A 15,633-nucleotide genomic window follows, 5' to 3' on the forward strand; every position below is an offset into this window, starting at 1 on the left:
TCTATGTTCTTGTAAGGTCACCATTCACTCCCATGTCACAATGAGAAATAAACATAGAAATATGTCTTGTAGTCTCGCTGATTTTCACTTTCCAGGAGGTTTCTGCAGCAGATATCCATAGAGAAAATTATTTTAAAGAGGAATGAGATCTAATCATTAGCAGTTGGATTCTAACAGAAGTAGAACATTTTCATTCATATTCCTGTATCCTTCAGTACATGGAAACCCAGCATGGCAGCTGAGGATCAGTTATCATCCCCAAAAGGCAGATCACCAGTTTAAGATCTCAATCAGGACCCAGGAATGTGTCACATGTATTGAACTTTTTAATATATTTACATAAAAAAGGAGACAAATTCGTGTATATCACATAAGGACATGGACTTTTCAGTAGGACTCAGTCCTTGGAGATGTGAGTAAAAATTTCTCTATGTCTCCAATGGGTGCAGAATAGCTCTTTTGGATCTGCAGCCATCATTGAAATCTGAGTTCAGTGGCCTGAAGGAGCTTGGAATATTCTGCAACTGTCTTCTGGTATGCAGAGAGGCTAGATGTTTATCTGTTACTGTATCACTGATGTGACCCATATGGTTAAGGTATGAGATAACTTCGCAGCTGTATGGAGGATACTTTAGAGTGTCTTTGTGGAGCAAATCTGTTTTTCTGTATGCTGTTTCTTGGGAAAGCCTGGGGCTTTTGTCTTAAACAATAGAGCAGCCTCAGAACTGGTCTAAGCAATTCCTATCTTCTCTAGTTCGTGAGTTTTTCAGCAGTTAGCTAAATAAATCCCCAGCCTACTAAACCTGTTCATCACTTGAATTTCACTATATAGAGAGGAGTCAAATGGAGAAGAGTTTTTCTACAAGTAAATGTGAAAACACTGTATTGATGAAATGTGGTATTTTTCTGGCATGATATATGAACAGAACGCTTCAACTACACTCTTCTTGAGGTTTGGTATGTAAATGGAAGTTTCTATCATGCTAAGTTCCAGTTTGATAGTTATATTCCATGAAATGCATTTTTTGGATGAGCTTGTGAATATTTGAATAAATAAAAAAGAGGTTTGACTACTGAATTACCAGTATGCATCAGCAGAAATATAAGATTCATATCAATGAAATTAAATACACATTTTGTTCCACAGTTAAAGGTACAAATCTAGAAGTCTTGTAAAGATCATTAAAATTACAATAAAAATGTAAGTAAATATAAATAAAAACATATAAGTGTTGCCAATCCAGATACCCAAGTAAAAGGTATGATTTAATTTTATAATTTGACTACTAGAACTTTTCAGAGAATAAATCATCTCATATATAACATCTTGCCTATTTCTGGTGGTTATGCTATACATTTGTATATGCAAAGAAGTTCTGGTGGGAGTCTTCTTGTGATTTTAAATGTACATATTTTTCTAAATGAGACTCTAAATTGTTATTTTGCTGATGAAATATGATGTGAATCAATTATTCACTGATAAGTCAGTAGAAGATTCATAAGAGCTTGCAAAGTGTGAAGGGACTGTGAAACCTATGTATATTTGCATAATGTGCAGCACTATGTCATGTTAGTGCTGCTGAGAAATACTGGTAAAGAGGAAGGAGGACAGTGCTTGACTACTTTTTCCTCTTTAGAACACAAGCTTCTAATCTAGATGAAATATGGCAGATGTAAAAAGAAATAAGGTGCAAATGCTGTAAGAAAATACTTTATGGTCTGGCTGACAATTCTCAAACTGAAAGGGGACAAGCTTGATGACAGTTTTAAAATGTATCCCATCAATAGTACCTTTTTCATGTAATATGTGCATATTATAGAGGTAAAAAAAGAACACGAATACCTCAAAGCAGCAATTTAAATTCCTGAAACTTGCTATCTAAAAGTTTCTAATATGGCACTAAATTCTATTATGACTTGATATGACTGTGACTTGAACTGCTAATTTAAGGAAAACTATTTTGGAAAAGAACCAAAATAGATTTTCCAACTGGCTTTAAAGTCAAATGAAGAATTTACTCTTCCTGCAGGGCAGGTCAATCAAGCTTGAAGTCTACCAGGCTGGTAAATCCTGACCATAAATAAAAATCAATTTTGTAAAGCTTTAACAGGGGTTAGATTAGTTCAGAGTAAATCATAATTTTCTCACTTTGCCATAAACACATTTTGCCCAGAAAATTTTCCAACTTGATACCAGTCTACATCTACTTTAAATGGATGCAATAACATTTATTCAACTGACACAGAATAATTCAGGATTAGATGTGTGTAAATGTGGATATTTGAGGTTTAATTATTACACCATTTTAGCGATCACTGAGCTTTATTGTGGAATTAATAACAGAACTGTAAATTTGTTTCTGATTTTAACAGTTGCACCACACATCATTGGTTTAATTTCCATGAAGTGTCTTGGTATTAAGCTAAGATCTATGAAGTATGAATAAATATGAAATTTAGCAGTGGTCCGAAACTGAAAATTCTGAAGACAACTTTGCCTGGATTTTTTTTTTTTCCTGGAGCGAAATGGTACCAGTCTTGTTTATCTATCTCTATGTTATCGGTGAAACCACACAGTTAGTTTGAACAGGGAGTTCTTCTTTTTTGAGATGCTCATTATGTTCTTGCTACCATTCTGATCTCAGCAGGAGTAGGAATTGCTCTAAAAAATACAAATATACATATATATACACATATATATCATCTTCTTCCTCTCCCAAACTCTTACATGACAGACATTTGAAAGCTTCTTGCATTCCCAAATTCAGCACCCAAATAAATTGGTATAATATCTATGGTGGATGCCACTATATGTTCATCCTTCTAGAAAAATCTGTTCTCTTTTTTAAGCAGTTGAAAGTTCATGAATTTGCTATGAAAAACTCAAATACAACTCTCTTTTTTTTTTTTTTCTTTTTCCCATCCTTCTTCAATCTTCCACCTCTCCAAACTTAAGATCCTCAACTTTATCTTCCCACTTCTCTAAGCTTAGTGTCTGGCTTGTACAGCTTTCTTTTATTTGCTTATAATTGCATTTTTGGTTTTAAATGTATTTCTGTGCATTTGTAGATCTCACACAAAATAAATGTGTTTGTTAGGTCAACCAAAGTTTGTAATTACTGAGTTGGATCAGATAATTTCTGCAGAGGTTTACTTTGTTTTGTAAATATATGTATAAACAACTTAGGTATATTGACCTTAACAACATGCCTTTCCAATAACCAGCAGTATTTGAATCCTGTTACCTGAACTAGTAATGCCTTTTTAGAATATAATTAATAATAATCTTATTAATTTGGAAAAGAATGACTATAATGGAGCAGATAACACAAAGAACATGAAAAGTCTGTGCAACACAATACATGTGTATTAGAAAATAACAGTATATACAATATCCAAGCAATGCAGTTTTGCTCCATGATCTTTCACCTTGCTCCATGGTCTTTCATATTGTGACTGACGATACAATACCCACTGGCCAAGTTATGAATAGGAATTAAGAGCAATTTAAATCTGGGAAACCAGATTCCACACAACCTGATTACAGACATTGATTATTTAGGAATTCCATGCAACAGTCCTTATTAAATGAAACACTAACAAGTTATATCTACTGTGGCTCATCCTGTGGATGACCATTACTGCTGTACCAGAGAGTAGCTAGTAGCAATGAGAAATGAGCTACAATTGCAATTAATATTTATCGGAGGAATGTTGATAGGAATAATCTTTTTCACACCGATGTTTGCATATCACCTAGGGAAGTGAGGTACTTTTTCAGGATTAGGACTTTAAGCTACTATGACAATGATAATGATAATACGAAAAACATATTCTGTGAAGTTACAGAAAATGCACCTGTTTGTACTGTTCAAAAGCTAGTGAGCTGGTTCACTTGAAAGAAGGACAATTCTGCAATTTTATCCATTCCTCAAGTGAAACAAAACTTATGTTTGCATAGATTCAGAGTGACTTGTATGACACTTTTGCCTTTCTCTTGGATCCACTGTATCAAAACAAAGCACTCAAACCCACTCATCTAACAGACGGATATCCTCCCCAGGACAGTATGATTCCAGCCTGATTCTATTCGTGGCCTGTCATTTTAAAGAATGAAAAACAATGTCAAAATGAAATTTTGAGCTTATTAGTTAGTAATACTTTGCTGTTATGGTTTTATTACTGTTATAATTTCTTTTGACTGTTAGATCTTGGTTAGATCGTTATCTGGTGCCTCAGTCTCCTCTCTGAGCCAGTTGGACACAGCAGAAAAAGTGTCCCTTACCAAATTTACACCTGAAATATGCAATGCTCCATCCATGCCCATGAAAGCAGTGATTATCTCAAAACACTTGAAGAATTTTCTCATTTGTTCCAGGGATGAGAGTAATGTCGTGAAGGCCTGATTTCTGTTGCACTACCAGACCTTCCTAAGTACACAGCTCCACAAAGAGAATAAATCTTGCAAAGCATTTGAGAACACCTTGCAGAGTTCTCAGGCATTAGTAAACCTGCAACAACAAATCCATGGTGTGCTGTTGACCACTCGCTTCCCCTGTGGGCATAGCAGCTCTGTGGGATGGCACACAGGGTTCAAACTGGGTTTCACATTTGAGTATGTCCTTCTCTGCTGTACTGCTGCTGAATGAAGGATCAGGCAGCTCAGGGAACCCAGTTCAACCTTTATCCTCCTGCTCACATGGGCAAAAGCAGACAGCTAGGAAACAGTTGGAGAAAAGAGAAAGCATGAATACTTCTCATGTATTCTCAAGCAGTCTCCAGTCATTGTGTCTCAATAGTTTCCTCATCAAATTTAATATGCCTTTATAGAGCTTACATCGATCCATCAGTCCTTTTGTGGGGATACATAAGTAGGACAGTTTTCAGTCCATCTCGCTTTGGTTTTTAATGAGAGATGCCATCTAGACAATAGGTGCTTCTGAATGCCTCTCCTTTATGATTCACAGAATCACAGAGTGGTTAGGGTTGGAAGGGACCTCTGGAGATCATCTAGTCCAACCCACCTGCTGAAGCAAGTACACCCAGAGTAGATTGCGCAGGAATGTGTCCAGGCAGGTCTTGAATGTCTCCAGAGAAGGAGACTCTACAACCTGAAAGAGGAGGCCATATTTTCCAAAATAGTGTGGATTTAGAAGCTCTTCTGAGTATAATGGGAAAATTGAGGATAATGCAGGCTATTGAACATTCTAAGCACTTCAAAATCTATTTAGATTTTTAATCAGGTTTGTCACTTCTAGTGACAATAATTAAAAATTTAACTGTGAGAAAAATACTTAAAATTAATTTATCTGGTGAATAAACATTATTTTGTCTTAGTGCTATAAGTATTTGTATCTATTATTTATTCAAGGTCTCAAGTATGCCTGAAGCGTTCCAGATAAATTACTGTTTACAGAAAAATGTTGTTTAAATGTTTTAATTTCAATTAGAGAACATACCTAAAAATTCCCATATTACAAGAAATATAGAACAAGTTCCATGCAACTGGAGGCATTTTGGGGGTTTTTTGCCTTTTTTTTTTTCTGCTAGTTTTATCAAGAGAAAAGGAGTATAAAGGTTTTCAATTTATGTGTGAGCAGGGAACAGATTGTGAAGAAGGTGGGGAAGGAGAATTCTTTTATTCAGACTGTCAGATCAGAAACTTGTGGATCTCAAGAGTAGAGGACACGAGCTCCAATTGTGAAAGTCCTATTGCTCTGATACATCTTTATGAGTTGAATTAATCACCTCATGAACTGTCATGGAGACATTGGGAGAGAAAGCAAAATGTCTGCTGTAGGAAGCTAAAATCTGAAAGAGGTGGTACAGATGTGGCGTCTGAGAAAAAAAAAAAACAACAGAAAAAGAAATCTTTCAGACATTTTTATTTCCTACCATAACAACTGTAGTATCTGTTCTGATTTGCAAATCACCTTATACTTTCTTAGAAGAGTAGTATGTTTTTCTTTTAAGTAAGAAAAGCTCCTCCAAAAGCTCAGTATTTGTTTACTTTTGGAATTAATTTGGGATACTCATAGGACATTTCCAAAACTTCTAACAACATTGTCGTGTTACTTCACTGGGGTCTACTTGTTGCTTTCTACCTCTTATTTGTTGCTTTCTATCTAAAGTATTTATATAATATTTTACAGAAACAAATGATAGAAAAAATATTGAATCTAGCCTTTTATGCTAGCTTCAATATAATTTAAGTATCTTGCCTTTCTATGTCTTCTATTCCCAGTGTTAACCCACCCTCCCCACCATAACATCAATTCAACACCATTACCATTATTAACAGAAAGAATGTGGATGCAGATCGATCACCAGCAACTGGTTGGATTTATGCCATGGTCTTGAGAAAGCTTAATCCCACACCAGTCTTTACCCATGTGAGCACTTCCAGTCAATCAACAGAATCATGTGAAGTGCATACATGAATAGTATTATATACTTGACTAACTGTTGCAGGATCGAGGTTTTAAGCAAAGCTACACAAATTTCAGACAGGTTTTCTTCTTAAGATACCACTTCTAATTTCAATTTTTGTATTTCTGTGTCCTTTTTTCCCTTCCTCCTTTTAGCCTCTCTTTAGTCACCCAAAATTCTGCTGAACAGTAAGAAGTTTGTGGCAAAGGATAATGATGCAACTTGCTGACAAAGAGACTCATTATGCATCATATTGATCAAAATATATGTAGCATTCTAGTTCCTTGCTAAATATTGCAATTTTTCAAGGTCATAGATCATCCATAGTAACAAATATAGGAAGAATATATCTATGCTGGAATATACCAACTCAAGCATATGAAAACTAAAGACAGTTTGGGAAAAACAGGGACTCCCATACAGTTTTCTGAGTGAAGATCCCTATAACAGTGTCTTAGGCTACCTGCAGCAGCTTTCTACAAGAGGTACAGGACAATGACATGGAGGGTCTGCAACTGCTGACTCTGCTGCATTTTGATTCAAGGCCTGTTGGCACTAATAGAAATAAATTTATCTTGGTGCTAATGAGTTTGGCATAGAACTTATATTATCATTCACCTCAAGCTAGACATCTGATAACAGGAAAAAAATCCTATGTGAAGCATAGTTCTGAGACACTAAGGATAAAGAATTTCTATCTGTCCTTTCAGATTCACAGATGTCATGGTCAAGCTTTCCAGTCCAAAGCAAGAACTTGGCTGTGTTTGTTCCTTTATCCAGTTCGGGAAGGAATTTGCTTCTTCAGAGATGATGGCATTCCCAGTATCCCTTTAGTGTTTGAACACAGATTGATAGTAGAGACTGATGAATTTTCTTCAATATTGGTATCTGGCAGAGAAGTGGAGGTATAACTATAGCCTTCCTAATTGTGATTTATATTTCCTAAATATTATGCCATTTAAAATTAGAATATACATCAAATACATATATGTATGTATATGGAAGTTTAAGTGTATATGTCTACATGTACTTATATAAAAGACATTTTAAAGTATACTGTTAATAGTAAATGGTGTGAACTTGAAGAATTGTCTTGTAAAAAAATATTTTACATGCCAATGGAACTCTATGATTTACACTATCTGATAGTATTACCCTATCCGATCAATAAAAATTGGCCTTATGGCCAGGGTAATTTCAAATTTGTAGTCATTCCAACATCTTTTGTTTTGTTTAATTTTCAGTGGCTGCTGAGGTTAGACAGATTTCCTCCTCAGCTGTTTTAGGAAAAGGCAGGAGGAAGGAAAGAGCTAATGATTTGACATTTTCTTAAACAAAGACAAAAAACCTCTAATGCATGTACTACCTAAAATTAAAAGTGTTCTTGTTTTCAATTTATTAAACTAGCAGGTGTAAATTTAAAAAAATCTAAACTGCAAACTGCAGTTGAAATACCTTATGGCAAATCATGACATGAGTTGTTTATTTCTGTTAGGCTTATTGATACCACTTGACCTAATTATTTTGACACTTCTGCAGTAACACTTTGGAATAAAAACAAATGTACAGAAGTTGTAATAGCTTTTTTCCCCTCAGGGATAAAAGTATAAGGTAACACTTTTCTAAAAAGGAATTGAAATAAGCAGTTTTAAAAAACTGTAATGTAAACTTTTTAATTAAAACTTCTTACCATAGATTGAGTTAAGATCCTTTTCTAAAGGAGCAGGAAGAAAATGTAAGGTTGACTGAGCAAAAAAGACATTAAAGATTAAACTCTGCACTTTATTTTTATTTATTTACATAGATCAAATGAATCCTATTTGCAACACTGAGACTATAAAGGAAACTAGAGATAATGGTGTCAGAAAGCAATCATAGTAATATCGTTACTAGGAGAAATAGTCACACACATCTTCCTTCTTTTATTGTCAGTATGGGCAGACATGTACAAGTGGTTGAGTGAGAGGAAAGGCCTTTTCCTCTACCAGCAACATGCTGTCAGTTTTTCAAAAGATGTCAGAGATTTGGAATCCTCCAATTCCAGTCTTCAGACTCGTTTACAGATATGAACAACTAGACTGCTGCGATGAAGCATAGAAGGTTAGTAGGTAATCAGCATCTTTGTTTTAAGAATATATATACATTTACATACATATGTAGACACCTAGTCATTCTGGGTTTGCATGGAAAAAATACATTTGTGCCATTGTCCTGCTTACTTTGTTGGGAAGGAAGAAAATGAGCAACATAAATCACAGTGCTTCCAGGAAGTTTTTAAAGTTACTGACACTTTCTTCATGAAAAGGCAGATTTAGGAATAGTTTTCTGTACAGAAATCAAGTTAAAAGTATCCCTTTTTGATCTACCTAAGATGTTCCACTCTGCTGTCACTCTCTTGTCTATTTTCTTCAGGATTTGAGTTTTGAGGACTGTTCTTTATTTGCTAACACACTCCTGCTCACTTAACATAGTACTCCCATCACACATCACCGGCCGTATATTGAGGGCAAATACAAATTCCATGATTGAAAGAAAACATATAAAGATATAACATATAAAACATATAAAGATATAAAGAAAACAAATAAAAAATACAAAAATAATGTTGATCCTTATAAAAAGATACTAAGGTAGATTGGAAAGGAAGAGAGGTGAGAAATAATAGCATTTAACTTTTACAATCTGTCCCTGTCTCTAACTAACCAATGTAAGGAACAGCTTGAGCAGTAGGAACAAAGACCAAAACCACTGTAACTGGCAAGGCCAAAAAGATAAAAATTAAGGTTGACACTGAGTTTTATACCCTTTTAACTTCACTGGACTGCTTCCAGAAGCGACATACAAAGCTTTTCTGATGCTTTTGGCCAAATGTCTCTGAGGACACAGTCACATTCTCTTTTCTTGCTTTGTTACATGAAAGGGCAGCACCACAAGGAAATAACCTTGCCAAACAACAGTGTGCAAAATCCTGCCAAAACCTCTAATCCAAGCTTTTAGAAGATCAGTGATTTACCTGTATTCAAAACCAGCAGATCAGGGCCCCAGAACTTTCAGAGGGTGTGCTTTCTCCATGGCTGCCAGGAACCATGCTCTCTCCTCCAGTGTAAATGCTACCCATTCATGGTCCAAACTTTAGAAATAGCACTCAGGCACTGAATTAGATCACTGTTATCAGGGGCAGAAATCTCCTGACAGTCAGAGAGATTGAGTAATGCAGCTTGTTAAATTCAAAAGCAGATTTTCATATCTTGTTCCAAAGGCAGCAGAAGCTGATAATCTTTTGTCAGAAATTCATTGTCCATAAAAATAATATTATGTATTTTGGGCGTAAGATACTAATTTTTTTTAGGCAAGCTTCACTTTCTCTCCCACAGTTGTTTCAAGGCAGTGATAAAATATCTGCTTAATATAATCTTGAAAAGTTGTTTAAAAGGGATTTTATTTTTACATGTTTGATATAGTTGCCAAAATGCTTTTTAGAGCTAAAGATAGGGTAAAATAGTCATGTATATTTTATGAATGTTACTACAAGTCAAATGCAGGTCTTAAAATTATGTCACTGTGTAAAAGCTAACTCATATCCTGCTTTTGCCAATTTTGCCGTACTGTTTCTGTCAATATCTGATAACTTACAGAAAAGTGAAAATCTCCAGAGTACAACTATATAGATAGAAAGGAAAAGACACAGATCTGTGCTCTCAAGGGAGATTTTTCATTTCTGTTAATTTACAACATAAATGTTCATGCCTTACTAATATCTTAATTTTTATTCTTGAAGATGTTATTTAATTATTATAGCACTGTCTATGCAGTCCACCAAAACATGATGCCTTACAGGAAGACTGTTAAGAAATTAACATTCTCTTCACTAAATAACACTTCCTTTAACTGATCTAGCTTTTGAAATATTAGCTCCAGCACATGTCCTTTTCTTACTATGGGAGAGCTTAAAGTAGGAAACAGATCAGTTTTTTCTATAGAATTTTTATTATGACAAATTCGACTACCTTCATTTTTTTTACAGGTTAAAGGTAAAGGATTGATCATTTTCCAAGCCAGATATTCCATCAGAGAAAAAATGAATTATTTATTTACTGCCTTCATCCCACCCCATCTCATGGTAAGTCTGAACTCAGTTTTGTTTCTTATTCACCAGTATTCACCAGTAGTGAAAACGACCATCCTGTTTCCCTGTAGAAATGACATGCAAAATCTTCCTCTGGATGTGATATGTTTAGGAAGAGACAACCAGCCTCGCCAGTTTCTACACACATGTATCTAAGATTTGAGGCTGCCTCCCCATCTTGCCTCAAATATTGCATACTATTGCTAATTTCCTAATAATTTACTGCAGCAAAAGCTAATGAAAAAAGATTATTTTATTAAAATCAGATAAAGCAAAACTTGTAAGAGCTGTCACTTACAGTGAGCAAGGTCACCACGACTACATAGGCATGGCATATTTGTGCTTTTTACAGGTTTCTTTACATTGTTTTTCTTTGAATTTCAACATGTTTCTTGTATATGTAAATATTCCACAAATGCATAATTTGTATCAGCACCTATGCACATAGTAAATGCTTCTGTTGGGTTAATTTCCACCTACTTGTTAGAATAATTTACCCACTGAGATCTGGAGAGGTTCTTTTAAACAAAGGTCCATATAAAAACTGACAGAATTAGAGATACTTTATTGACAAAACACTATAATTCACTTGCCACTATATAGCAACCAAAGAATTTTTAGTAGTCAGCTGCACAATTTGTCCATGGGGTAGGCTTTTTACATTTGTATCTCTTTTATTTTAAGTCTTCTGAAAGAAACAAAAAACCTTAACAAAACAACACCAAAAAGGCATTAAAAGACATACGTATCAAACTCCAGCCAGATAAATTTATTGGCTAAAGTTCACAGAGGACTCATATAAATTATCCATTGGGAATCAATAAATAGGCATTATTGCATTTTCCTGCAGATAATTTTTCAATGTCTACAACGGCTAGGTTTCAGACCTATTATGAACATGGAAATCAAGACAAGAGACAGAAAAAAAAATCCTAGTATTAATAGATGGCTTGCTATTTCAGTCATTGGTCTGCAAATGTATTATTTTAGAGAAGCAAGTTCAATTTGCACTAATAATTTTTAAACCTTATGTAAATACATGCCTTTTAGTTGTATAAAGTATTGAAGAATTAAGAAAAAAGTTCTTATAATGGTCAGTAAACCTTTACTGTCTTGCACAAAACATTTGCTTTGTGTGTTATCTCAAATTTAGTCCAATGTCTATTTTGAAGCCTATTGTGTTTTTGAAGCTCTTCGTATTGCTACATGCTCAAGAAATTATTCTTTATTAAACTATCATGTGAATCAAAAAAAGAAACACAAAGAGCTGTACAAAATCCTTTTGAAATACTGCAGCAGTCATGCATTTCTGATGGACTGAATGCTGAGCATAGAATTTGCATAAGTCCTGTCAAACCAAATAAGAAAAGCATTCCTTTTTCTTCTCTTTAATTGCAAGAAGCTAGACAGCAGAGCACCAGCACTACTCAGAACTTACATTCTTTCTCCAGTACTATCATACTGAATTATCGTAACAGAAAAATATGTGTATATCTAAATAGTAAAAGACTAAGTGTTGAAGGATTACATCAGATAAGGTGTCATTACATTATTTCATCCACTCCACAGAGGATGAAGGAAAAAGACAGCTGCAACTTTTCATGTTAGTAAAGCTGCTGGATTTTATTTTCAAGTATTTCTGTAGAAGCACATTGGAAGAGTAAAGTAATAAAAGTCTTTTAATATAGCTACTGGTGATGTCTCTGCTGCTTCAGTAGAAAGTGCACTTTCTATCATAGCAACAGGAGCTGTAGACATGATCCTTCACTTTTTTCTTATTTCTTTTCTTTTTTTTTTAGCCAAACCTCTCTAATTCAGTTATCCCAGCACAATTCTGCAAAGTGTATTTGACCTAATTTAAAAATTTCCATGAAGTTATATGAAAGCAAAATAGCACAATGAAATAATACTATATGGAAGTAATAGTTATTAGCCTAACGTGAACTGCAATCAACTTTCCACTAACCTGATTAATATGGAGCTGGGGTAATGGATAAATCCAGAAAATATGCAGCATCTACAGTAATAAGTTAAGCAGTAATGGGTAATATTGCAATGCATTGGAATAACACCATCTAAGCTGTTAAACTGTTCAAATGGCTCCTGGCATGCCTTTTTTCATATCAAATTGCAGTCTGCCAAGAAACCCCTGGAAGAGCTCTCCAGTAAGTCTGGGCCAGAGACCATCAACACTAGAAAACATCATGTGTCCACTGGAAAGAGCTACATGGACAACTCCTGTCCTTTGTGTATCTGCAAGGAACCAGTTTTGGGCAGGCAAACTTGTGAACTTTATGTCAGCAACAGCTGTGCCAGATTTAGCTTGGCTCCTGCAACTACTTGGGTTTCTGTTCTGCTTTCCCCACATTCGGACGAAGTGACTCATTAAAGTAAGACTGTTTCCTTGCCAGCACTGAGCCTCAGCTGATGTCTAGTGCTGCCCTCTGGACAGTGTCATGCCTTAATGAGTACAAGAGATCCAGTGTCAAAAGATGGATTCCTGGGAGCCAGCCTGGCGAGAGAATTCAGCGAAGCCACTTGGGCTGAGTCTGTGTTGGCTCACTCTGCCTCAGCAGGCTTATGTCCAGGAACTCAGTGTTTAAGGGACTGTCTCTACATGATGCCAGTTTTCTCCTAACTGCACTTTCTTACTGAAGATCCGTATGACCTGAAAGCCTTGGAAGCAGTACAGCTGCCCACACACAGCACGGCACCTCCATTAACCTGGGTGGGTCTGACCCCTTTCTGGACAACTGACTGCACCATTATACCACAGAATGTGTTTCCTAATTTAGTATTCCAGGTCTATGAATAGATGGAAAAAATGCCTTGTTCTTTCCTCCTCCTCTTCCCACGTTTAATGAAGTTTTCCAGTTTAGTTTAAGAAAATTTGATGGTATTCTGGCTATCATATGGCTGCCTAATCAAACAGATCATGAGAAGTGGTGATTGGACTTCTTTTCACCTCATCTGAGAAGTCCTAAGCAGATTCAGAAAGAGTTTGAGAAATAATGAATAATACAGTAATTCATAGTCTTTCTAGTTTCTATAGGATAACCTCTCATGAAAACATTCATGAAATATTTCATAGGTTCGTCAGAGAACATCACAGCACCAAATGTCTTAAAATGTCTTTGATGTACCAAATGTCATTTCTTTTTTCAGTGTTAAGAAGAAATGAAAGTAATGGAAGTTACGATCTTATTTGGATCACCAAATTGGATCACTTATTTGGATCCTAGGTAATGAAATGTCTGAAAAAATGACAAATTTTCTAGCTAGGGAGACACAGTGCCTAGATTCAGTTAGGAGTTTAAGAGATAGATGTAGTTAATGGAGAGGTCTATATGATCTGAATATGTTTTCAGAGATCCTAAATATGAAGCCCATCTCTTTTTATGGTGATTTAAGGACAGAAATGATAAAGAAAAGGGAGTGACCTTGTGGATGTAAAAACTAAATGAGAAATGGTCCACAGTCAACAAGTAGCGAACTCCAGACACAGGAGTTCCTTAATGTTAACCTTGTTTTAGATTTTATTGTAGGCACTTCTATCTTCTAAAACAATCAGCTATAATTTGCAATTGTTCATAAATCTGGTCTGCAAACAGGTTGTCAGTCTTCCTAAAATGGCAATAGCGTTGGCCCTACCAGCAGGTCTCTCTAATTTGCATGGAGTTTTTCACATATTTCAACAAACAACTAAAGCCAAAGAATCACGTTTAGGGTTTGTTTTGGTTTGGTTTTGTCACTCCCTGTTGCATTAGCTAATAATTAGGCATTTTCCAGAAAACAAAAGCAAAAGCAAACAAACCAAAAAGACACACACACAAAAAACCCTCAAACAAAACCAAAAACAACAACAAAAAAGCAAAGCAAACCAAACATACACACAAAACAAAACCAAACCACAGACATTTTGCAGTAAAGAAAATATTTTTATTAGCATCTACACGCGCACAGCAAGACATTTTTGCATATCTATGCATTTTCTAGTTTGGCATAAGACTCAGTATAGTTGCCTTGCAAGCTACATGAAATTGGGATGCTGGTAAAGTGCAGTAGAGCAGTCAGATGACCTCTGCACCCTTTTCTCTGCTCTCACAAAGGATTTGTGTAGGACAGTTTCCAAACCAGTGATTTAGAACTAAAAGTATTTGATGCAACTCTTTGCTGCATTTAGGACGATGCACAGGAAGTTTCCAGCTGTAGAAGGGGGAAGAAGATACGTGGAGAAACTCAGCAATATTAGCAGTCATTGGAGGGAGGGAAAGAACATATACAGGCTCATTAATAATATCCACACAAGTGTTTTGCCTGCTGTTTCCTCTGTACGTAGGAGACCACATCTGAATTGTGTGCTCACACCGGAATAAATACTATTGGGTTTTTGATGTTGGTTGCTACTGAGTGTCTGCAATTTGAAAAAAGAAACCAGACAAAAATAAATTTAATTGATTGAAGACAAAAAAAAATTGAAGTCCTATGATATGCATAGAACCAATATTTTTAGACTTCTTAATTACTCTGCTCCTTTCATCACTTTACCAGAGGTTTTCTGAACTTCTTGTATATATTCTTGAATGTCTAAGTGAAAGGAAATATTTCCAGTCTCAAGTATGTATGGCCATAAGAAATGTGCTTCAAAGACTTTGCCAATTTTGTTTCTTAGGTTTTTTCCTTTAACAATTCAAGGCGTTTGTGGTGTTAATTTTTGGAGTTTGTTCATTTGTTTGTTTGTTTTACATTTCAAATTGAAGTCTCTTCATTTTTACTGTAAATCAGTTATCTCACAACAGTTTTATTTTGGAAATACAGTTTTCTGTTGCACATTCTGCAGTATATGGATTGTGAAAGAGTTAGACAAAGTAGTGGGTCCTTAAATGTTCCTTATATCTTAACTTCAATGAATTTGGACAAGGTCCTTTGTACCATAACAGAGCTTTACATGTGGAAGAGATCATGAGAAATTTGAACAGGATTTTATTCTTAGGTATATAAACTCGAACAAATTCTTGACAATGACAGGCCTATCAAAGGACTATGGCCTCCAGCTGGGCAGCATATCCCAGCCAGCC

Source organism: Caloenas nicobarica, chromosome 1, assembly GCF_036013445.1.
Source record: "Caloenas nicobarica isolate bCalNic1 chromosome 1, bCalNic1.hap1, whole genome shotgun sequence".
NCBI classification, from domain to species: Eukaryota; Metazoa; Chordata; class Aves; order Columbiformes; family Columbidae; genus Caloenas; species Caloenas nicobarica.